We start from the raw sequence: 24,045 nt of genomic DNA on the forward strand, positions 1-24,045 counted from the left end.
TCCGAAAGAGACAATAATAATAATTTGTAAAAGGAGAAGAGGAATCACTAACTAATTATATATATATATATATATATATATAGAGTTAGTGATATACCAATATATATATATATATATATATATATATATATATATATATATATATATATATATATATATATATATTGTCCACCTAACAATATATACATCTATATTTGGGGGGGGCATGAATAAGGAAAGCAGGTTGAGCGGGGGGCTGTGAGGGGGGTCGTGCTTTGCTGTGGTGGTCCTGCAGAGAGCGGTAGATAGTTTGAATACTGTACGCGGAGGGAGGAGCGACCGTGAACTATTTTCTTTTCTTTTTTTGTGTTCGTGGGAGTGAGCGTGTGTGTGTGTGTGTGTGTGTGTGTGTGTTTGCTTCTTCTCCCTCTTGTCGCTGCAGCTCGGGCCAAACGCAACTAGAAGGCAACAACACAATCAAGAGGGAACAAACTGCTCGATTCACGCAACAACAACAACAACAACAAATACCAATACATACATCCAGAAAGTGAGGGAGGGGCAGCAGGAGGAGGACAGCTCGCGGCGCAGCAGCTTTTTACCGGAGCGGACCCGGGCTTTCGGAGCGAGAAGTCGGGGGGCGGCGGAGGGGGGGGGGAGACGGGACGTGGAGCCCCGACACACGCGGCCGCACTTGAGCAGAAAGCCCCGGCGGAGCGCCGCCGACTTTCCCCCCGCTTCACTTCAGCAGCCGCGCACTCTGAGCAGAAGAAGGAGAGAAACATCCAACCCGACCCGGCATCCAGCCACGGTGAGTGTCACGGCCGCCACGGCGTGGTGGTCCACGCGCGCGTGCGAGCGTGCGGTTGTTGTGGTGGGCGCTCGCCCCCCGTAGCCTCGGCAGCCTCGGGCGGGTTTTGACAGCTCGGATCGCAACGCCGAGCCAGCGTCGCACCCGGTGTGCAGCGCGGAGGCAGGCGGGAGGGTCCGACCGTGTTGGTACGCGGCCCTTCCGCCGTAACTGTTGACACGTGACCCCCCCCCCCCCCCCCCCCCCCCGGGTCAGTTGTCATTGGAAAGCGGAAACCTGCACAGCGGTCACGTTGCCTCCTTTTACAGATGATTTGTTGTGTTTGTTACGCGCGCGCGCGTGTGTGTGAGCTTCGAACTTGCATCCGTGGCTACACGCCGGGGAGCGCGCATACGTACCCACAGAGGGCGATGGCACGGGATCGATACAAGATGACCAGCGATGATATGCCCGTAACCTGTTGGGGGGGGGGGGCAGGATGTTCGGTTCAGTTCAGCCACTTCACCTGATTCCTGCTGCGAACATTTTCTGCGTGGGAGTGGACGCGCATGCGTTCTTAATGTGAACGATGGTAGCAAATGATGTTTGTTTATGATCGCGTTGATCAAGGTGAAGTCATCCGCCAGTCTCAATCTAAGTCAGTCATGGGGATAGTTTACTGGGTCACACACCGGCATCTAAACTCAATTCATTTTTTGTTGTGTTTTTTTTCTCTTTCTTTGCCTAGTGGTTGCGTGCACGACAAACGACCCACCCGTCTCCGAAAATCATCGTCCGGGCCTTTCAATGGACTCCCGTCACAAATGATCAATATCAGGACGAAGTGTTCGAGAGAGGCACAATGTGCACTGCATTATAACTGTCTGGATCGGGTATTGAATTACCACAGACACTCTGACTCCGCTGTACAAGTCTGTGTGTGTGTGTGTGTTTTAGATAAACATGCCCCCAGAATACACTACTATAGGGTGTGCTTTCTGCCACTAAGACAACATTGCCCAGGAAGGGGTCTTGCACTCATTACGAAATGCCTAATGTTTACAAAGAAACTCCGTGCTGCAGATGATGAAGGGCTTTTCCTCCGTCGCGTCCGCGCCCACGGTGGGGGTCTCGCGGCCCGCTGATGGCGAGCAACAGCTGGATTCTCTGGCGGTGTGACTCCGTCTTGGGGAGTGTGGATACCTTCAACGTGGTGACCGAGGGGGGTGGGGGGGACTGTAAACGGCTCCCGCCTGTTGGACGTCTAAATTGTTTCAGACTGGAGAGGTCTCTTTGCAAACTCGTACGATTTACAGAAAGGAAACCAGAAACAGATGATGCAGCCTCCCCCATCCTCCCCCTAATGAAGTCCCAGGTTTCCTTCTCAAACCAGACGAGAAGAAAGCTTAATTAATATTGGATCAGCTGGTCCGGCCTGCAGGTGGACCATCGTTCATTAATCATTAGCCCTTCGTTGGAGTCGCAGTGGTCTCTCCCCGAGTTGATTATTAGCCACACGGACGAAGGGAGGTTAACCATTTAGCTCCGCGGACGGGACTGTGAAGGGAACGAGTGTGGGCTGTGGAGAGGGCAGCAAGCAAGCTCCGCATCAGAGGAACATCTAGGTGATGTTTTCTTATTTTTATCCCTCCCCACCCGCATTCTGCCTGTTCTTTACAGTAAGTTCTTTCTACTTCCGAGTACTGAGGGGAAAGCAAGTAGCACATGGCGAGTGATGTAACAGGTTTGCACATGCAGGGTGGACGGGGGTCGCCTCCATGTAGCCTGGTCCTCCCCTTATCTCCCCCTCTAACTGTTTGCTGGGTCCCTCTTTTCTTTTTTTGTGGGGGCAGAAGTGACCTCCCTCAGTCTCTCCCGGCAGCGAGGACCCCATCGGGCCTCTCTCTTTGTGACCCGGCCTTTCTTCCCGTCCTCCTCTCCCTCCCTCCCTGTTCCTCATGGCGGGGCAGCAGCGCTTTAAGCTCAGAGCGTTTGCTTATGTAACTCGGGCTGTGCAGCTGATGTCCTGGCCCGTATCTGCTGTATAATGATGTCAGAGCTGTCTGGAGGGACTGAGGGCATGCTGGGTAGGCCTATATGTCAAGAGCTATTCTGAACCGAGTCTGGTGAGTGGGGTGATCTGGGGGATTTGCCTCTCCAGCATCCTCCTCCTTTCCCTCTTTTTCCCCTCTCTCTCGGGATGCGTTTATCAGCCAAGTGGAGATGCAGTCAATTAGATTTGTGTTTTGTGTGTGTGTGTGTGTGTGTGTGTGTGTGAGAGAGACGCGTGTGACCCGATGCGTCTCGGACACCGGGAATGTCTTTGACTCGGCAGTTGTTGTCCTGAGGGAGCGGCTTCATCTTTGCCCAGATGCATATTGCATATTGCTCAGATAACAACAAATAGACATCAGATAAGCGTCGGCGATGCTGCAGATGACCGCGTGAGTTTTTTGTCACCAATAATGTTTTTTTCTTGAGCAGCAATGTTTAAATAACAGAATACTGCAGATTATATTATCTCCATGTCAAAAACAAAACGTGCTAAATAATCACTTTTTTACAGAACTCAATTCACTGACGGACATATTGGTCGTTAATTGCTATTTTTATCATGGATCATGTATTCCTAAGCTCATCTATTTTGTTTCCGCTTTCAAATATTTACCCTCATGTAGATCTGCTTTACTCTCTTTTACTGTTTTGTCTGCTGAGTCGACACATCTCAGTCTCATTTACTCTTCCCTCTTTTGGGTCTTTTGTTAATTAATATACAAACCCCTGGACAAACAGCTCTGAACCCCTTTAGAGTCTGAAAAGTAAATCATATTTAAAGAAGAAAGAGGAGAAGTACGGCAACACCACTTGGACAAAGTACAGATCTGCAATCCACTATAATCCCACAACTATTAGTAGCAATAACAATTAGTCGCGTTTATTTTTGGCTACACTCACAACTGGCTTTTCACCAGCAAGAGCACATGGCACGGAGATCTGGGAGGTTGATTTTTTTCCCGAGGTGAAGCGGAACAGCTCTCTCTCTCTCTCTCTGCGCCTTAATTCATGCGGTGGAATAGAAATGAAGTAATTACGCCTTTGCAGATGTATTAAACAACTGGTTCCCAGGACAATAAAGTGGCTCCTTTCCCCCCCCCCCCTCTCCACGAGGCGTACGGCGGGATTCCCTTCATGTGGATTTGAGATTAAACTGGCAATAACAGTTGCGGCATGTGGGGCCCTGGGGCCGAAGACAGTCAGAGTCCCCATGAGGAATCAATACGTGTGATTATGAGTTACTCCGCGTGTGGACATCAGCAGTGAGAGAATTTAAAATAAAAGGAATAGAAAACAATTTTTGGTTTTGGTAGATTTTATTGTATTTTATCCCGTACGTGGGCATCACATGTCGTTAGCACTGTGCTTTGCAGAGCCGAACATCTTTAACTTTTTATTTTTTAATCAAAACTTTAAAAAATCCTTCAATAATACAATTTTTAAAGAAATGAAACCGAGGAAAGCAGAAGATACAAGCGGTGTTGAAACAGGGTGTTTGAGCGGTTTCTTTGAAAAGGGGTTTATAATGAACAGACTCTGAAATACACTTTGCAGTAACATAAATTACGGTACTTTGTGTACGCACAGAACACAAATCGCCTCCCTCCTAACAGTAAAGGTATTAATACAATACTGTTAAAACACATCTGATCAGCAGCAAAACAATAAATCTTATATTCCACTTCTCCTTTGACACGCTATCTGCCGAAGTAATGAATGGCTGAGCAAAGAGACGCTTATAAAGCCGCACAATTAATAAATTGGCCGGCACCCAAGTGTAGCTATTCATGGTCAGAGTTCATGACTGTGAGGAGAAAGAAAATCCATGAGTAGAGAATACGTAGAACTTCTTTAATATCCAGTCATGGGAAGTTCGAACGAGAGTTTTATCACGCCGCCTTTTGTTATCTGTCACTCTTCAGGAAGTTTGGAGGAACCTCTTTCATCTTCTGTTGGGTCGGGAAGTTTCCACTTCTTGATTGTTGTGGTTTTCCTTTCAATAGCTAGACGTTTGGAGGGCGTTTCCCTCTGAGACATGTTGGTTTTCATTCCTTATTTTACAACAGCAACGCCGTCATTAATTTGTTTGAATTAATTTTAAGCATAACTTAATTAAACGATTATTGACATGCGGTGGAGTTCAACTGTATAATGATGATAATAGCTGTTTCAACTGATTATCTGCTAATAATTAACCCGTAAAAAAGGCATTTCCTGCAATACTTTTCTCTTATAAACAATTTTGTCTCTAGTAGCCGATTATAAACACCTTTATTTTATATGAAAAAGTCTCCTCCACCAAGGGGTCCGTTTCTCCAGACGCATACGGATACGTCCTAATAATAAATCAGTACCTGGTATTTCTGTTGTCATCACTATAATTACACATTGAATTAAGACCCTACTTTGGCCTTATTAAGGTCTCAATATGTTGAGTTATAGCGGGACATTGTCTCCCGACCCGTTGATTTACTGCGAGCTGCTTCCCCCGGCGGGAGGACGGCCTGGATTCGGGTCACATGTCTGCTTTTCTTCAGTGGTCGAGTCCCGGCTCTGTCCAACCAGTGTGTGTGTGTGTGTGTGTGAGAGATAACCCCCTGGCAGAGGAGTAAGACCCTTGTCTAGGTTATGACTGTCCGTGAGGTTAAAGATGGCCCCCGAGTTCAGCTGGGCTTCTCGGAGGTGCGACTGGAGGAAACGTCACATCCCAGAGCTTCGTCGCGCCGGACTCTCGTCTTTCCTTCCTCCCATTATGTTGTTTGCTTTTCTTTTGAGAGAAAGGTATTGTCGGGGATGGGGGGGGGGGGGGGGGGGGGGGGGGGGGGGGGGCGTGTGTGCGGTTGGTTCACACTCCTTCCCTTCTCGCATGTGAGTGGAGGAAAGTGAGCCGTTGTGGTATCGGCCGAGGGGCATACTGGGAACAGGAAACCTTCTCAACAGCGTTACGCTCGGGGAGCGTGAGATGAATTTATTCATTAGTCGGCTTCATTTGTTTGTTACCTTACATTTCCTGCACACTTTCACGCAGGCGGTTTTCTCAGTTATCATGCAAACATCCTGCTGAATAACATGCATTCATACAGTTGAGCCGTTTACATGTGATTTTGAATGCTCGATTCCACATCAACACGTATGCGCTTGTCCATGTCGCTGTGCCCTTGTGCCTTGATGGACAGATGTGGCAGCAACACCCTCGCCGTCACCATTTCAGAGGCGCGTTTCACCGCCAAATGACGCTAAGGAGAAAAGTGACCTTTTATTTAATCCTAAGCAACTCCGCAGGCTTCATCTGCTGAGGCTTGCTGTTCATTTAACCTTTTAAAGCTGCTTCTTTCACAAAATACTAAATGTCTATTGAGAAGCCGCTTGTTCTTCAACCCAATGGTTATTCTTTATTTTCGGGCCCCACGTTATTCTGTCTTTAGAGCAGGGGTCTCAAACTCGCGGCCCGCGGGCCAGTTGCGGACCTCGGGACGATATTTTGTGGCCCCCGCCTTCAGATGAAAGTGTAATGTTAGTGCGGCCCGCGAGTTCCATATTGTAGCAACCTCGCTGTTAGCAGCCACTTACAACCTCCACCCCAGCGCCGACCGTTCCGTTCGCCGGTCGGACCGTCAGTGTCATCCCCCCCGTTGGCCATAATGGTCTGGCCCGCGTTCGGTTGAGGTGGGCTGCATCTGGCCCATACCTGACTTGAGTTTGAGACCCCTGCTTTAGAGGGACTTATCAATGAGTTGATGTGAAAGGTCTGTACTGGTTTGTTGAAAGGGAAGATGTTGAGCTGCACCAAATGATCGAACACAATCGAACACAACTCAGAGCTCTTGGCTTCTGGCTTCGGCCCTTCACAGAAAATCAATAAAAAAGAAACAATTACATCCCCATCAAGACAGTCTTGACAGTCTGGATCGCTCTCGATCACACTGAAAGTAGTAATTTGGGAGCAATGTAAATAACCAATGACCACTGATGCGTAGTCTCACATACACCACTGTTCCTACGCATAACAAAGATGATTAAGGATTTGCTCTGCTGTGCGTTTCATCTCTGCCTGCTGGTGTCCTTAACAAGGAGCTGCGCAACAGGACGCTTGTCTTTGCAAAAGTATCAAGAAACCTGCTGATGAACCGCAGCCGCTCAACAAACTCCGGCTAACTAATTCAGCAGCCTTGATTCTTTCAGGCAACTCGTGTGTGTGTGTGTGTGTGTGTGTGTGTGTGTGTGTGTGTGTGTGTGAGAGAGACAGAAAGCGGTCGCTGTGTGATTAGCGTGCGGCAGCTTCGGTGTGCCAATGCACACATTGAGGGAAGTGGCGTGCAACCTTGCACATACGCCAACGACACAGCCGATGTGCCTGTTTACTCGCCGCTGGTTACACGCAGGTGGAGATATTATCAATCAGACAACCCCCCCCCCCACCTCCTGGTGGGTGGTGTTCCTCTGTGTTTGCTCAGCAGCTTACGGAGGGATATACTGGAAGGCACTCGGGGTCATTTCTTCTTGTGTTTGTACGGCTCTGGAGGATTCACAACAGCTGCTGGAGCTGCCGTGGAACCGCAATAGCTTCCATGTGGCGTCAAAAGCATATCTGTTTGTTTATGCTGTTGCGGTGAGAAAATGCTTAGTGAAGATATCCCCCCCCCTCCCCCTCGGAGCGCCGCTAGTGTTCTCGGGGGCGCGTCCTCGGGTGGACGGACTCCAGCCGGTCTCCCAACTCTCTCACATCTGTAGTCGTCGCTCCCTCTCTGTTTGTGTTGGTGTGCCAGAGGGAGGGAGGAATAAACACATGGAATTAGATTGAGGAACTTGGCACAGAGGAAGAGATTCATGGCTTGTGTGTTTGACTGTGACTTATTGTGTATGCTAAAGTTTACAGACCGCTGCTTTCCTTTTGTTCGTCCCGTAAGTGTGTTTTAAGTAGGCGTGTGTCGGCAGACGCCGGGGGATTAGCTGACCCCAAGTGACCCCTTGCCTCCGCTACCCTCAGGTTCTCTGTGGCCGTGCGCGGCTCACCCCACTGAATGCATTCACCAGTATCATTTTCCTAAAGCAAACGTTGACATTTGCCAGTGATTTCCGACCTTCTTAACATCCGCCTGGTTCCTTTGATTCATATGGTACAAAGAAAACATCTTTCTCACTCACTTAGGTGCTTTGCAGCCATGCAGTCTTAATCATATTCTTTTAGTCATAGGATGAGATTTCTCTCTGCAGTAGCACTTTCCTATTAATAGTCGTCAGGGTGGAAATCTTCATATTGCCTCCATGTGCACGAGGGTTCCCCAGTGAAAAATGCAAAAAGTGTCAAATCTCACTGAGCCGTGTTTACTTACTGCCGATCCTTCACATTAAAAGGGTTCAACTGGCGGAATACAAAGGCTTTTATTGTGAAGCAGTCTGGGAGGCTCATTCTGTTACCGAACGGTTGAAACGATGAGTATTATTTTCTTTTCAAGATTCCTTATCATTCTTAAATGAAGTTGCTTTGGTTTTTTCCTACACATGATACTCTATACCAGTGCCCCCCCCCCCCCCCCCCCCCCCCTTTGCTTAAATGGACAGAGGAAGTGTCCATTTAGAATTCACTCTTAGACGTTAAAGCAACCTTGCACAGTGGAGATTGAGTTCAGTGATAGAGATATGAATGTTGCTGTAAACACACGTGCTGCCATAGAAAGCCGGGGATTACGTCTAATGGTAAAATGTTAATGTGCAGCAATACTACCAGGGGAAATGTCCCCTCATCCCCCTAAAGCCTCTCATTAAACGTAAGTCAACCCCCTCATCGTGGCCTAATGTGTCTCAATTTCAGGCCCTTCGGAAAAGTAATAAATATGTATTTAATGTCTTGGCATGTAACAGCTGTGAACCCGCTTTTATAATTAGAAAAGAGCACCAGTGTATTTCCAGCCTGTGAATAATTGATTATCGGAGCACAGGCCTCTCACTGTGCCGTTGAACACGTACAGTACACCGGCCTGTCTCCCAGTAACGCACACTGTACGTCGGGAGGGGGTGTGTGCGGGGAGAGAGCGAGCGAGCAAGAGAGAGAGAGAGAGAGAGAGCTCCTTTACTGTAGATTTGAGGCAGGAAGGAAACTAGAGAGAAAGCCGGAGAGAGCGAGAGCAGAAAATGGGTCAAACATCTGAGCGCTAGCCGGTCCCTTTCCTCTTTTCGGTTACGGGTGTCAAGATGTGATCGAACTGCGCTTCTTCTTTCTCCGCCCCTTTCTTGCTTTCTCTTTCTCCCATGCATTGGTGGTGCTTTTTTGTTTAGTTTTTTTTTCTTCTCTCCCTCCTCACTTTTACCGGCCAAGAAAAAGTGCGGAGAGAGGGGAGAGTTGTTATGCTCAGCATGTCTGCAGAGGATGGGCTTTAATTTGGACACGGCCCAGCCGATCAATCTCCACATTGGCTCAGTTACAGGACTCTGTGTGTGTCTGTGTGTGTGTGTGTGTGTGCGTGTGTGCGAGTCTGCGTGTAACAGCTAAGCTTTTAAACTATGCAAACCTGCAGATTGCTCTGAAAGTAAAGCGCACACACAATTAATCTGGTGGGAAAACGACTCATTCTGTACACGGAGCCGTGAAGGAACAATGCACCGGATTAGACCTGGAATGAGCGTTAATGGGATGCATTGCTAAAAAAGCCAGTTTTGTACAGCGTAGTCTCAGTTTACTGCCTGGCCCCCCCTGCCCCCTCCTCAAAAAGTCCCTCATCTGATCTGACATGACTGATGTTTATGTGTCCCCGTATATACTCGGTTGATACACATAAACACACCGGCATGTGACAAGTGCTCCGATTCACACATAACATGCAAATGATTGGGGGCATTTGGGGGGTTCGGCTCCTCCTCTCCTCCTCGTCCAGCCTGCAGCCTCCTTCTCTGGCCAGAGCACCGAGCCCACTTCTGGTAGGACGTCCTGCTCGTGGGCACCAGGGCAGCCCTGGGGAACAGAACGCAGCCAGCACTATGCAGCAGTCATGGGCTTAATAGTCCAAAACTCAACAATACAACAACAACAATAGTCGCTGATTTTGAGTTAATAGTTTAGCAGTCGCTTACCAACAAGAAAGATCAGTACAAAGCCTCAATAAAACGCTTCGGTCTGGTTTTCAAATGGAAATTCTAATTGTTGTCGATAGGAAGCGTGTGACAAACAGACGGCTGGGGTCTAGTTTTGGGAGACGGTGTCATCTTACAAGAGAGATTCTTTCTTTTATTTTTTTGTGAAGATAAGGCGTCGCTGCCTGACAACAGGAAATGTTGGTCTGCATACCGATGAGTGAGACGTGCTCTGCCACTCTCACGGGGGGGTGGGGGGGATATGCTTCATTAAGTACAAATGCTTTGCATGAAAACATAGAAGGTAGGAGATGTTTGTTTGCGGGTGTTTACAGGAAACATGCCTCTTCTACCTTTCTTTCTCGTCATCGTCTCAATGAGGATACAAACTTGCAACCTCAGCATAGACAATAACAGTAGGGAACAGAGTCAGCACGGCGCTGACCGAGCGAAATCCGCATACCAATACCTCCAGGGATGAATCATTAAGACAATGCAGCTCATTTGTTTTGATACTTTTAATTTCTGTGTTGTTTTGGGATTGTTTTTCTTTGTACATGAATTGGTGAGCATCATTTGGGACGGAGCCAGACTGGCCTCCTCTGCCCGCCTCCCGTCCACGTGCTACGCTAGGCTAAAGGCGTCCTAACTCGAGCTGTGTCCCCACCACTGTCATGGCGATTGGTCCGTTACATGTCGTACGTTCTACACCTTAGAAACGTTGTGGTCAGGTTCAAAGAAGCCAACAGACTTCAACGAACCGGACGCGAGCTAATGTGCAGACATGTTACGTCTGTTCTCTTTACCGCCATATCTTGCGTATCCATCCGTCCTCCTTTTATTGCGCGGACGTCCTTGTCTCTGACTCTCAGCGGTCCATCTCATCCCAGCTCATCTTGTATTTTCTCAACTAATTACTGACATAATGGTGTTTACATATGTTATTATATTGAACCCCTGTCGGTGTCGCCGGCAGTGTCGCACAGATGGGGCAACATCTGTGCCAAGCCACTATTAAACGTGAGGGTGAGACAGCCTCAGAGTTATGATACATTTATAAAATGATTTTTACACCTTTTCATTGAGGCTGTTTCCTTATCTTATCTTAATTGTCGTCCAAATACAAGAAAATGGAACCAAACTTGCCCTGAATCGAATAGTCTTCAAACACTTTCTGAACTCCGTCTGAATCTGATCTGAAGAGTGAAGAGGATGACGAGTCTCAAGGTTGGTGCTGATAACGAACTAGCGGTGTTGCTCCAAGAGAAATAAGGACGTCCTTATAGATCTGAGTTACAGAAGAGGCTACAATAAGTAGTAACAGCTGCAGGTTTTATCTGCCGACGTTCAGTGAAGCAGCAGAAGTTGTAGGTCAGAACGGTTAGAAGCTCTGTTCCTGTTTCTCTCGATAACGCTGCCAACGAGTGCCTGAGCTCATTCAAGAAGAAGAATGATCTCATTATCTTCTGAGTGCAGGAGGGGCGTGGCCCAATACACGCCGCACGCCAAGTCAGGTGGAAAGGTGAGAGTGGTGTGGTGCTACTTGGCTGAATGTCACCAGATAAAGATTCAACGGGGTAAAATCAATCCAGTGACCCACAGACGCATACCGTCATTATCGAATTATATAGTCAGTGCGTATGTGTCAATCAGAGCTGTTTCAAACTAACAGCATTCTGTTTCCATTCTCAACTCCCTGTGATTTTGTTAGTAGTACATAACCACCTAACTACATGCAGGGCCAATTGACGTTTATATGATTAATCTGACTGAAATGTTTTCTGCTGCATCTGTGAATGCATGTTTCTCTGTAATGCATCACTTTTGTATCGGTTGATCTTCACGCCGCTTACAAATACCCCAAAATGGGTCTGAAAGACGTCTTCATTGCAGCGCCAATCTCAGTGCTTTTCTGCCTTTTTTTTAACCCATGTTTCTGTTAGCGACGGCGTGTTCATCCAGCTGTGTGCAAATGGGTGTGAAAACCGACGTGCAGCGATAATCAATGTGACTTTGATGTCACTTTGTGAGGTCCGATGCGAAGAGGCTGCATTTCTCCTCCCGTTCTGTTTTGAGGTTATTGAATGTGACGCCCAGTGTAATGCAGTTCAGTTCAATACTCAAACACCCTGTTATGTTATTTACTTAAGTTGAGTTAAGCTTTCTGCACTGGTGTATCAGGCTGTGATCTCAGCGGTCATCCAGTCCGAGGTCGCCACGGCTACGATGGTTCACACATTCCCCAGTGCGTCTCTCACCTCTGAACCGCACCGTTCGCTCCGGATGGGGCTGCAAAGTCCTGTTCCTGTCTGCTCCGTCTGATGACACTATGAGTGTGAATACAAGCGCTAATGAAAGCCGTCTGCTTAATGTCACTCGGAGCCTGTCTTCTAAGGAAAACACGGGGTGTGCCGCGTGGAGGCTGAAAAGTTGCCAAAAAAGATGAGTCATACCCAAAAACCGGGAGGAGCAGAGCGCTCTCCCCTGCCGATGCATTCCTGAGCAGATACCAGGCAGCCAGCGGGATTCATATCACTATAAACGCCTGTTGATTCCTCCAGCCGGCCTGAGCCTTGAGTTGAGACTTGAGACGCTCCATTTGCCTAAAGGATTAGACCACTAAGCCCTTTAAACTGGTCACATGAAAATCAATTTTTTTTTTCTTTCTGTTGAACTCCTGAGACTCCTCCCACGTCATCCTTGACTTGGCATCAGTGGCCCTCTGTGGCTACCTGCAGGATTTGGCTCTCTCTTCACTCTCGCTGGGACGGAGCGTCTCGTTGCCACAGGTTTAGATATCAGAACCCGTTATGTCCCACGCATCCGAGCAGCGTCAACACCCCGACAGCTCGACCCCCTCCAGACGCACCAGGGTCGCTCGTCATCGCGGCAGAACGTCGGTCTGTGGGAGACAAAGAACACTTGCGTTTTTTTTATCCAATTTCATTGGCAGATTTACTTGAAGCTTGAGTGTGGAAAACGTGCGCAAACGACTTTGACTGCTCGGCATCAGCAGCAGCTATCTGATAATAATCTGTACGTGGTGACGCTCCATTCCTCCAAACGGATGGAGCCCACGCGCTCACACAGACCGGTGCACACATTGACAAACACAAACATGCACACACGCACACACACAACCTAACAGACAAATATGTGCAGACATCCACATGCACGCGGACAAACGAAAACTCACACACCGTCTAAGTGCACATGAATTCGACTCCCCCGACCACCAGGAGTCTTGACGAGCGTTAATGCCGACCAGAGGAGAGACGCGGTGACATTTAAAATGACGGATGTCGCCGTGGTAACGCAGCTTCCCTTTCGAATAAGCGTTTCTTTCTCTGTAATCAATGAACAAACTTAATAAGCAGCCCTGCTGTCCGTGGGCGTCTAGTCAGAATTTTTTCTTCTGGTACTCCACGGTTTCATTCAGAAAGACAATTACCCAGCATGCCTCTGAGTGACATTTCGGGGAACGGCGGAAACTGATGACTGCAAATACCGAGTTGTCGGTCGTCTGCGGCTTCCTCGGCGCTCCATTTGCTGTACCTTGTCCGGTGGGCTCGTGCCGAGCGGGGGACTTTCCTGTTGCCCCGCTTTTTAGTCGCCGTGCCGCATAAACAAGGTGCAGAAGTGTGTCAGTCAGCGCTGCAGCGAGGGGGAGGGTGGTGTATTATCAACCCCTTGCGGTTTTGTGGACAGCTCTCTCATTCACTGAGAGGAAGCGGGATTTTCTTTTCCACCCTCTGAAGATAATGTGTGCGTTTCGTCTGAGTGAGAGACGAGAGATGTTTGAGAGATGAGAGGAGAGGATAGTTGTTTCCAGGTAACGGCGGCACGTCTCTCGCATCCGCTCAATTTGAAGATCCTGTTTTTAATAGGATCTGAGTGCTGATTGAGTGCAAAAGTGAAAGTAACGTTATTAAGTTGAGCGCTTTTTCTGATTGGGAAGCGTACGGCTGTTTTTGTTAAGCTGTTTTTGCCTGCGATAAAAAAATATAGATATTTTTAAAAACCGCAAAAAACATCAATGTCTTTGACCGTCAAAAACAAACCGTTTAAAAAATCATCTCCAAGTCATGTTCAAAGCACGACATTGTTTTGAAATGTGCCGCAGTTCAGGGTACAATTTCTCCTCCACAGAGCTGACGTTCTTCTTCTGAACCATTCGTCTCACATTGAGTTCAGACTTGCGGATCGATTGCAGTCTTCTGCAACGTGACGGCGGAAACAGATAGCAGAGTGTTTACACCAAGGCTCCACCGTGGGATCGTAATCGAAAGTGAAAGTGAATCACAGAGGTGTTAAACCCGCTCTTTAGCGTAAGGGGCTACATCCCTGCTGCCGTGCTCCGAACCTCTAGTTTGCGGTTGCGTGTTTCTGAGGTCAAAGGCCGATTGTGTAATGTTCATATTTCTAACAGCGGGTATAAGTAGTTACAAGATAAAGGAGAGCTGCCGGGAGGACGCAAGCCGACCGGAATTATTCTCAAAAATATATCAGAACTTTTGAGATGGATGTGAAAATGATCAACAACTATTTTGCAAATAGGACATATTTTCAGAAGGCCTTTCTACTGTTTATTACATTGTAGTAGATACAAGTTTTGGACACTTGGATGTGAAGTCTAAAGATGTTTCCAGTGGTCATTAAAAGAAATAAGGTGCAGCTGTAATGTTTCCAGTTTTAGTAGCTCTTTAGTGGGAGTTCGCTAGACTAAACCGTGGAGTCGGTCGGCCCACCGTCGGCCCGTCAATCGCCGATTAACGATAAACTGGCTCACGAAATGCACGACTAGTCAAAATAAAAAGAAGCGATGAGAACAAAGCGCCCCAATCAAGGCCGAAGGGAACCGCCGCTGTCTTCCCGGAGGCGCCGTCACGCGTCGTAGCTTTAACCGAAGGTCCCGGTGAGGACGTTTGAGTCGTGATCACCGCTCACTGAGGCAGTAAAGTGGGCGAGAGCCTTCAATCAAACCACTCTGGATCATTAAACATTCGGCCGCGGACGCAGAAGAATCACCAATACTAAAACACAATTTGGGTTTGTGCATTGAACCCCCCCCCCCCCTCTTTAAGGGCATTCATCCGGTCACAGTCGGCTGGTGTCGGCCTCTGCGGAGCGTCGAGCCGCCCTGTGTACGTTTCTCCTAGCTGCTGCTGTGTTTACGTCTCGTAGGGGGATCGGCCCCTCATTTCCTCCCCGACGCTCCATCTTTTCCCAAGGTAGTGTCAGAGGAGAAGCAGGACAGGTGCAGCAGGGAGTGATGGAGCACCAGCTCCTGCATAGTACTCACCGGCATCAGGGCCTCGGCCCTCTGGGGTTACAGATGAAGGTTCCATGGAAGGCGCACACAGGCGGCTGCTGCTCTTCCAGTTCATTCAGGAACGGATAAGATGCGCTGTTCAGTAACGGTATATCTTTGGGGGGGGGAGTGGTGTATTTTGGTGGACATGCTGGCTCACGTTGGTCCACAGCGGGCATATATGAGCGTGTCTGTGGGAGGGGCCAGGGGTCCATCTCAGATCCAGAGGAATAAGGTTGCTCTTTGTGAGCGGTCGCAAAAGCTCTGGACCCACTGAGCATTTCCATAATCAGGAGCTGTTTCCTCGACGGCCCAGAAATAGAAAAAAAGACACTGGAGACGTTTGAGAAAAAAGGCTGTAGGAAGAAGCGAGGCCAGAAGCACCAGGAGACCGGTGGGCCGCATAAACCCATTTTGAGAAGAGCATTCCAGCTCCTTTTGTTGTCGGGGCCACAAATATTCCAGCCCTCCTACTCCCTCTCTGCCACACAAACAAAGTGGACTTTTGGAAGACGACAATTAGAAAAAAAACAAAGGCCAAAGCGAGAGTTTGCAGAGCGCCCCGCTGGGATCAGGAGCGTGGGCCCCGCGCCTCCCCACGTGGACACTTTAGTGCCGTCTGGTTTGAGTTCATGTGGAGGGGGGGCGCGGCCTCTCTCCTCCGGCTTTTTTAACGTATGTAGACAGGAGGGGGCATGTTCAATGTATTCCAGCTGTTTGGTACAGGGGGGGGGGGTGCATCGACCGTATGTACTGTATTTGAACGCATTCCAGATCAGCTATTATTTTTCTGCAGCTTCTCATTAAAAGTCATGATTATTTAAGGTTGCAACTCGCCACGCGGGGACGTTTTTTCTTCCTGTGATTAAGATCATATGCTCACCTTTCTTTTTTAGGGGAGGGTGATGGTTGACTGCCTGTGTGATGAATAATATCTGAGCGATGACTCACATCGCCGCGCATATTGGTCCCGAATGGCGGGAGGCGTCTCACTCGGCTCTGTTCTCTCCTTTTTAATGATTGCGGCTGCTTTTCCTCGCTGGCATTTGTGCCTTGATGTTCTTTTCTTTTGGTTGTTGTCGTTTGATCTTGCACCTCACTGCCAGCTGAGGCGTTGTCTCTCTATTACTAAATTGCCTGTGTGCCTTTTGGCAAAGCAATTTGTGTGTGTGTGTTACCTAAGTCTGTCAAAGTTACTTCAGCTGAAGTTAGTGCAAGCGCGGTTTGACACACTTTCCTCCACTCGTAATCTATTCTCCAATTGATCCCGTGTTTGAGGGGCTAACGCGCTAAGGCAGGTAATTGGATGAACCGTCTGCCAATCCAACTCTCTGAAAGGAACAGAGTGAAAACGTCCAGTGTTGTTTTTTCTACAAAGGGAAAACGCTCCAGTTCCGATTGAAGTGACGCTATTCTAGAATTGACCCTTATTAAAGCCTCCATTGCAGCTTAAATCAACTAAAATGCTCCCGTAGCAACCGGTTGCTCCCCGCCGTTGGAAAATGACTGAAATTCCCCTTTTATGTTATTATATATTTATGTTATTTAGCATTTTTTAATGTTGCTCATTCCATTTAGATCCATTTGAATTGAAACGTGCTCTAACAGTGTCGAAAGAACGCATAGAACATGCAGACTCAGCTTGACTCAGCCGTTGATCGATCCATCGATCCACCTCCACCCGAGCTCATATCCATCCAACGTCCAAAGCGCTCAGCGCCGGTTCGAAGCCCGGATCCGTCTCTTGAGGCAGAAAAAGGTCGCTGCTTTGGACAAAAGGGTGTGCAATTGTTATTTTCCTGGAAATGAGCTGATAATCCCCTTTGTGAGCGTCAATTGTAGCAGTTTATTTTAATCCAATTGCCAAACAAAATGACGCCTTTGTACTTTTAGGCGTCACAAACTGATAACTTATGTTCATGCAACTAAACAGCTGAGGCAAAGTTAAAGTATTAGGTTACAGTAATTAAAACCAACCGTGTGTGTGTGTGTGTGTGTGTGTGTGTGTGTGTGTGTGTGTGTGTGTGTGTGGTTGTGCTTGTCTCTCTGTGCACATGCATGCAGCAGCGGGAGGCGCTTGCAGAGGCTTGTCCGGGGGGGTGCGGCGAGGAGAGGCCTGTGTTTTATGGAACATACTATACTGTAAGCTGCTGCAGCGGCGAAGGTGCTATAAATAGAAGCTGCTGATAAAGAAGAAGAAAATAGAAAGGAGGGCTCAGTGTGAAACGAACTCACTGAGCCGGTTCCTGTTTGAACACTCTGCGGGAGGGAGGGGGGGGGGGGGGGGGGGCGGCAACGGGATCACTGTAACAGGTCCAGGCTGAGCTAAAACTCATTCCTCCCCTGGTGATTTTTAACGCTTGTGGTTTCTGGCAGCAGGCTTGTAGAAGCCGAGTCAAGTCACGGCATCCTTAAAGAAAACAACCTTGGATGTCATTAAAGGTTTACAGTCAGTGCTTTTAAAACTTCTGACTGTATGTAATGTGGCCTCATTATAGCTGCTAAAAGTCTAGTGGAAGCCGCACGGTGATATGTCTTTTTACTGGCGACGGCGCGAGAGAGAAATCAAAAGCGTCTGACTCAAATGAGCGGTTTTGACGGTGTATGATGGGTGGAGGCGGGGAGCGGGGTTTGCTCAGCCTCAGATGAAGGTGGAACTGCAAGCACAGATGGGAGAAGCGACCAGCAGCCTCTGTCCTGTTGTTATTATTATTATTATTGTGTCTCTTAATACCTCCGGTGCTTATTATCCATTCCTTCCCTTTTGACCTTTCACAATAAAAGCCCCAGATGTATACGCTGTGGAACTGTCCATTGAGAAGCTCTCAAGGCAGAGAGGCAGATTTGACTCAGACATTTTATTGAGAAAAATGTTTGGCACATCGCTACCGGTGTGAATGGCTAGTAGATAGTGTGAAGGCCTTATCAGCTGCATTAGGGTGCAGCACTGGATGCCCGTAATTCACTTTAAGGTCAGCCTCGGTGGCTGAGGCATTTGTCTTCTATACGCTTTCGAAAAAGACACATAATCACAACACAATACAGAAGCAACGCGACAAATACATCACATCCAGCGTACATTAAATACACCGGCTCGGAGTGCTCGTTAAAGTGCACGTGTCAGTGTACACCACCGGTGAAGTGCCCAGAATGCGGCTTCTGGGTAAGTGCTGCAGTAGAGCCGTCTTTTTACGACCTTGTTTTCCCCGTCTTTTCTATGCGCGCTTTGTCCTCGCGCTCGACCTTGAACCCCCGGCCTGCCCTCCTCCCCTCGTTTCTATCTATTGGCGGGACGTGGTTGGCTCTCCTCCCAGGACTCCCTTCAGGAGTCACACGTGCATCCTCGCCTCCCCGCACACACTGCACCCCCAACGTTTGGAATACCCCCCCTCACCCCACCACCATTACCAGAATCCTGTTCTGCCTTAGCAACACCAGCGTCTCTACGCACACACACACACAATTCACATCCACCGCATTCAATTTTTTCATGGCTGTGCGCCCCTTCCCTTCCCTCCCACACACACACACACACACACACACACACACACACACACACACACACACACACACACACACACACACACACTCTGTGTTCCTTCAGGAATTTTGGCTCACGTTCAACAATCCTAAATTAACTGCAGCACCGTTGGGGCCCTTCTGCCTGCATCTGTCACCCCACATGTTGACCCTGGGGTGCGTGTGATTGTAGAGGCGGCTGACAATTGGGCCACTGACAATCCCCCCGCCCCCGTTTAAATCTCTACTTCTGTCACCACTTAGAGATCAGCGTAGCTGCGTAATAATCCCTGAGGAAGTGGGAAGCCAGACGTCACAAAAGCATCTTCCAGTGAGCTCGCGTTGTGAGGTCTCTGCTTCACTATTTATGTGAAGTCATAGAAACGCTCACAGTTCTCCCCGGCAGAGCTTTTGATATGCTCAGTTCGTAGACCGTTGGGGAAGCAGCCTGGGCCGGCGGAGCTGTGACTTTACCTCCATGTTCTCTGCGTTTCTTCTCCGTTAGACTCCAGGAGAGAGAATTTATTCTCCAGATGTCGTTTGTCCTCCAGCCCGAATTGTCGTCTTCACTTTGAGACGCGTAAAAGCCTCTGCATTCACCAGAGGGAATTACCTGACCTATTTTACAAAATGTTAAAATGACGTTAACCAAAGACTTTGTTTCATCTCATAAAAAAAGTCAGGTTGTCTTATTGGTCTGGTTCAGATGTGTCGTCTCTCACTTCCACATCCCTTATCGCCACGCTGTGGTTTTCTCTGTGCACTTATCGCACGGTCTCATCTGTCCCCGGCGGCATTCAAGTGATAACAATCGGAATCAATCCTCCGGGCTGCCAGAACGAAGTCCAAGAAAGAGGAGCGCAGGGCTTATGATGATCATATTTTCAATTGGGGGAGGGGAGGGTCCTGGCTTTTAATGGCTGTGCATTAACTCATCCTTTTTCTCGAAGGCATCAAACGTGTTTACGCCGAGTGGGATTGAAAAGAAAGTGCGTCGTTTTGTTGTTTTGGTTCTCAACTGGTAAAGCTGCCATAATCCATCCATCAGAGCCCCCCCCCACCACCACCAGTCGTTACGGCAGTAGTACTTCTCCTGTTTGATCGGCCTTTCAGGCCTCAAATCGTCAGAAGTGAAGCAGTTTATCACGACATGGAGCCAACAAGCAGGACATCAATCCTCCATTTTCTGCCGTTAGAGGAGCAGCGGGTTAGACTCTTCTAATAAATCAAATTAGATTAATGTTTAGTGGCAAATGTATCTAAAAGACTTGAAAACTCAGGAAAGACTATTATTAACAATGTGGATTATTATTTCCTTAATTAATGGCCCCTTCTTATAAGATTATTCAAAAAGAAGCAACAAGTGTGGATACTCATTCCTACTGTCTATTGATTTCAATTCAATTGGAACAAAAAGAAACTGGCGGCTCAGATCATTAAAAGGCAACGTAAAGGCCTTTGGAGGCCCCGGCGGAGGTATTCTGTCTCTCTATGCCCATGCATGCAGCAGCGGCCATTCTTTAAGCTCTTCTGCGCCCTTATATGTAATTTATTCATGCCAATTACCACAGAAAGTTCTCCAGGATGAATAACGGGTTGTATTTTAACATTTCTACTCCTGTGAAAGACGCAACCTAGCCTGACGTTTTTCTTTGAAGCTCCCCACAGTATATTTATTTCATATTCCCAAGTGAGTATACATGACATATTTATGACTGAACACTTCGGTCTGCCGTCACACGAGTCTTCCTCCTCTTCCTCCTCTTTATCTCGCACACGTCATAGTTGTCACGTCTCCAGTTCTCTGAGCACAAAAGGGAAGAAAAGCCTGTTACAGTGTCGCTCCGCACGAGACATCCTCGTCCAGAACGAGCAAGTTGCACAACGAACAAGTCGCACACTGAGCCATCAATTATGTACGCTGTCATTCGTTTTGATTCCAGTTTATTTACATGTGTGTAATTAGCATGTGGTACGATCGCTTCTATCAGAACCCACTCCTCCCCCAAGCGTTGAAGCGTCTTGTGATATTTCATCAAAAGGACTCAAGTCCAAATGCATCAAATTTAAGGCTCGACTGAGCCTACATAGTAATATATTAACAGTATACACCGGCCTCAGGCATCACTCCTGTACACTTCAAAGTGATCTGTGTCTCCCTGCAGTGAGACTTGAGGCGATGAAGCCGGGGGGAGCAGTTCGCCGATGTACTAATGGGGAATCCTGGACAGCCGCTCCGGATGTGGAATTAATGTGTAGTTGATGGGCTGCAAACGTCACCTGTTGGTTTTGATGATGTTACATGCAAATCCAGCGCTGTGCTCCAGACTAATTTCCCTTTTTCTATCAGCCGCATGTCATATATACTGTGTGTATGTATGTATGACTGTATGTATGTATTAACATGTTAATCCGTGACACTATTGTGGCCGAGACAACTGAAAGCGCCGCGCGGCCGGCAGTCAGATCGGAGGCGGTAGTTGAAGATGCAGAGAGCGTTTTGCGTTGGAGGTAAACGCATAATATTTAGGATAAGATTATATAAATATGGCCTCTCGGTTCGACTGAACAACAAGTCCATAAACTTCCACCTACTTCAACGCAGGCTAACTTAAGTTAGCTGGATGAACTTGCGACTCCCCTGTGGAAAAAGCAGCGTCTTCCTCAGAGATCCCATGATGAGCGATAATAGATTTGCGTTTCATAAGAAGAGACTTCTTCGAGGGCGCCAAGATCCGTCATTATTACAGGTCATTTAGCTGACGCTTTTATCCAAAGAGACTTACATTTTTAACCCATGGCTTTTTACATTTTTGCCCGGGGAGCAGTTAGGTGTCTTGCTCAAGGACACTTCAACATAGGACATGGAGCAGCCTGTACTCGAACCACCAACCTTGCAGTTCCCAGCACACCCTCTCTACCTCTGCGGCACGACGACCCATCACATGACCACGACTTTATCTACGAGCGCCATCAATTCCGCCCACAAGGCATCATTTATTTACAAGAAGACTGTCCCACATACTGTCCCACATACTGTATCACAGAAGTTCCACAGACCGTATCACAGACTGAATCATCGACTGTCCCTCAAACTGTCCCACAGACTGTATCATAGACTGTCGCTGAAACTGTCCCTCAGACTGTATCATAAACTGTCGCTCAAACTGTCCCTCAGACTGTATCATAGACTGTCCCACAGACTGTCCCTCAAACTGTCCCTCAGACTGTATCATAGACTGTCGCTCAAACTGTCCCTCAGACTGTATTATAGACTGTCGCTCAAACTGTCCCTCAGACTGTATCATAGACTGTCCCACAGACTGTCCCTCAAACTGTCCCTCAGACTGTATCATAGACTGTCGCTCAAACTGTCCCTCAGACTGTATCATAGACTGTCCCTCAAACTGTCCCTCAGACTGTATCATAGACTGTCGCTCAAACTGTCCCTCAGACTGTATTATAGACTGTCGCTCAAACTGTCCCTCAGACTGTATCATAGACTGTCCCACAGACTGTCCCTCAAACTGTCCCTCAGACTGTATCATAGACTGTCGCTCAAACTGTCCCTCAGACTGTATCATAGACTGTCCCTCAAACTGTCCCTCAGACTGTATCATAGACTGTCCCTCAAACTGTCCCTCAGACAGTATCATAGACTGTCCCACAGACTGTCCCTCAAACTGTCCCTCAGACTGTATCATAGACTGTCGCTCAAACTGTCCCTCAGACTGTATCATAGACTGTCGCTCAAACTGTCCCTCAGACTGTATCATAGACTGTCCCTCAAACTGTCCCTCAGACTGTATCATAGACTGTCCCTCAAACTGTCCCTCAGACTGTATCATAGACTGTCCCTTAGACTGAATGCAAAGCCTCACATTTCTTCCTGAGTAGAACATTTTTGTACAGTGTCGGCGATGTGGAGAACGCCACATTAGTCCACCGTAGCATGTCATTAGTAGAAAATGATTAACACAATTTATTTTTACTGCTTCAATTGATGGAATAATAATAACCTGCTAATGAATTCGTATCAATTAGATACTCTTGGGCTTTTTTGGTCTACTTATTCTGAACGAGTTGAGATAATTTTCGCCAGCAAGATCTCATTCGATGACAACCTGCTACTCTCTACCTTCTGTGAAATGTCAGTAGATTTAACTTTTGTGGAATATTAATGTTCTGGGCTAAAATATCTCTACATCTGTATCCTGATGGACCGACGAGATAATAGCTTTTGTCTGATAAAAGACGACTGATTTGTCTTAACAAGTTTGTGTTGATGAAGTGGTATTCAGTTGCATTGTGAGGTCAGTCCAATCTCTACCCGTGGGAGGTTTGGAGTTGCACGCCACATGCCAGCGGCAACTCTCCTGTGTTTAAATGAAGGAGCAGATACCGGTGTGTGTCTGTGTGTGCGTGTGTTTTCATCTTAACCTAATCCAAGAATCAACAAGGCTTTATTGTGCGGTAAATTAAATTAGTGCAATTCTTTCTTTTGTGATTATTTTTCCATGTTAACATATATTTACCTCCAACTGCTCCCATAGAGGGATGCATCACAGATAACTCTCTCTATGGATACCACAATAGAGTCTCTGGAAGCGAAGACGCCATTCATATTCTGAATTGAGGATTTGTATGGTTTTATTGTTATAATTACCCAAATTTGAACAACTACGTGAAATTACTACATGATCACAAGCTTTCGAAAGAACAAACCATCAAAGTAGCCCCGCCCTACAGCACATCCTGTTTAATGGTCTGTTTGACTCTAAATAGAGCGTAATTTGTATTGAAGAAGACTTTTAAACTTTTTTGTCTGCTGAAGGACTGATGAGCGAGAAGTAGAGAGACTTTCTCATGGACTTCTCCACAACCAGAGGAGTCGCTCCCTGGGGATCGTCAAACAGAACGCAGCTTTAAGCATCTTTCGCTCTGGTTTGCCTCATCAGAACTGGTCGTTTACCGCCTAATAAAAAGTCATAGCTAGGAGGCCTACATGTAACATCATGTGGTGAGTCACATGGGCTTATAGTACTGGCTTGCGGAACTGTTATTTTAATGGCGGGTTGATCAATAGTTCTGCAATAGGCGTGCATGTTATGTGCTTACGTGTGCCAGATGGCATCCTATATTTAACTTCCTTGTGTAAGGACATGCACGTGATTGCTATGATGATGCATGTACCTAAATTAAAGGTTAAACATTAAAAGGTTAAAAAGAGGCCCAAGCATCATCAGGCTGCTCGGGCCTCATCACGTATGTTATAACGGCAACAACTAAGGGACTCCCTGCGGTGCGCTGGGTTATGTTAGCG

At 47.5% G+C, this 24,045-nt stretch overlaps 1 protein-coding gene across 4 annotated transcripts in view; it reads left to right on the top strand.

Moving 5' to 3' along the window:
* The first annotated feature begins 344 nt into the window (after window positions 1–344).
* The window catches only part of LOC120819252 (thyroid hormone receptor alpha-B), a 90,247-nt gene continuing 66,546 nt past the window's right edge, over window positions 345–24,045 (top strand). For all 4 annotated transcript variants that reach the window (XM_040176482.2, XM_040176483.2, XM_040176481.2 and 1 more), the window contains exon 1: window positions 345–790. The gene's annotated coding sequence lies outside the window, so the exon portion shown is untranslated. The remainder of the gene's footprint in view (window positions 791–24,045) is intronic.

Source organism: Gasterosteus aculeatus, chromosome 5 (assembly GCF_964276395.1).
Source record: "Gasterosteus aculeatus chromosome 5, fGasAcu3.hap1.1, whole genome shotgun sequence".
Classification (NCBI taxonomy): domain Eukaryota; kingdom Metazoa; phylum Chordata; class Actinopteri; order Perciformes; family Gasterosteidae; genus Gasterosteus; species Gasterosteus aculeatus.